Genomic DNA, 2,180 nt, shown 5'->3' on the forward strand with positions numbered 1-2,180 from the left:
GGTGGCAAATGTGAGGTTGTGATGGTGTTGGTGGCATATGTGAGGTTGTGATGGTGTTGGTGGCAAATGTGAGGTTGTGATGGTGTTGGTGGCAAATGTGAGGTTGTGATGGTGTTGGTGGCAAATGTGAGGTTGTGATGGTGTTGGTGGCAAATGTGAGGTTGTGATGGTGTCGGTGGCATATGTGAACAATAGAGTATGTAGGCCGCTTACCCAGACACATTTAAAGCAGCAGTATATACTATGTAGTATTTTAACTGGTAATGTTGTGCTATAAAAGCTGTTCTGACATTCTCAGGGGTGGTCTGACCTAAAGAGCTAGGCTAGCATGCAGTAGCCGGAAAAGTTGTGGGTTCAATTCTTGGCTTCCACCGTTGTGCATTTGAGCAAGGCACTTAACCCCAAATTGCTCCAGGGACAATGGACATTGTAATATAATTGAAATATATGTCACTTTGAAAAATAGTGTCTGCTAAATTAATAAATGTGAATGTAAATAAATGTAAATTTAGGTCTGGGAAGTCCGGAAAGATATGTAGGTCTAATTATGAAATACTCTTTTCCAGATGTGCAAAATTATGGAAAGTCTGGAGGTTTTGCTCAATGTAATACATTTGCAGAAAAGTTTATTACCGGTATTACTAAAAATAGACACTTGTTTTATAAGACCATGTCATTTTAACCATTTAAAAATAGACCATAAATGTGTTTTTTTTTGTCACATGCTATTGTTTTAAAGCCAAATCGCTATAATTTAAAGACAGGTTGTAATAGCTAAATGGAAATTTATACTCGAAAGGCAAATGTCATTGAAGACGTCATTAAAGGAATAAAAACTATAATGAAAGCAGCAAAAAAGTATTGTTATAGCTAATATGTATGGCAACGTCCACACATAGTTGGTGATCGTTTTCAGAGCGATTTTAAGAACAAGAAAAAGCTAACAGCCAATCAGAATCCATCAAATTTTAAGATATCACATTCATCAACACAAGGAGAGACTTTCCTTATTGTTGGTCAGTGTGGATGCTTTTGTTATATCGTTATCGTTATATAGTTTTAGATATCGTTCCTAGTGCAAACAGGCCTTTAGACAGAGAAAGCATCAGAGAGAGCAGCAGGCTCTGAGTCAGAGACAGAAAGATGGCAGTGCAACAGACAGACAGACAGATGGCAGTGCAACAGACAGACAGACAGACTGATGGCATTGTGACAGACAGACAGAAAGACAGACAGACAGACAGGCGGTAGTGCAACAGACAGAGATGGTATTGCAAGAGACAGACAGACAGACAGATGGCAGTGCAACAGACAGACAGACAGACAGATGGAAGTGCAACAGACAGGCAAATGGACAGACAGATGGGAGTGCAACAGACAAATAGACAGACACACAGATGGCAGTGCAACAGACAGACAGACAGACAGATGGCAGTGCAACAGACAGAGAGACAGACAAACCGATAGCAGTGCGACAGACAGACAGACAGATGGCAGTGCAACAGACAGACAGACAGACAGAGGCCCGAAGGGGAGCCATTCATGTATTAATCATGAGCCCTCAGTTTTTCATTAGGCCAGGTAAACATTCACCTGCGCTAGTTCTGCCAGCATCATCAGTCCAATCGACAGAGATGAGACAAGCCTTCTGACTAACACGACCAGACCAGCAACACAGGTCAGCCTGCCAACTCTCAAATACATAGGCTGATGGTTTCAAAGCTTTTCAAAGTTTTTTAAATCATTATTATATCTGTTATTGTACTGATTATGTCATAAAACAGCAATCATTAGCTACAGTACCCTGATTTTTATAGATTCAATACACATCAGACCAGTAGAGAGAGATTTACTTTTTTTCTCTTGAAGCAACAAGTAGCAGTACTAAGTAACATGAATTATTTATGGTTCTAATCTAATGAAATTTAGTATAGAACTTTCATCTCTAACACATACAATCTTGGAATATTATATGTGTTTAATAATTATAAAACAAACCATTGGTCCCAGATATAGACCTATCTGTTCAGAGTTTAGCTGTAGAGTTAAGGGATAGCATCGTAGCAATCATGTTGAAAACATCTATCAGATGTATCTTATCTCTGTGACAGGGATGACAGAGTGTCTAAACAGCTCTGGAAAAAAAGAAGAGACCACTGCAAAACCACTGCAGCTGTATC

Source organism: Alosa alosa, chromosome 2, assembly GCF_017589495.1.
Source record: "Alosa alosa isolate M-15738 ecotype Scorff River chromosome 2, AALO_Geno_1.1, whole genome shotgun sequence".
In the NCBI taxonomy this organism is placed as follows: Eukaryota; Metazoa; Chordata; class Actinopteri; order Clupeiformes; family Clupeidae; genus Alosa; species Alosa alosa.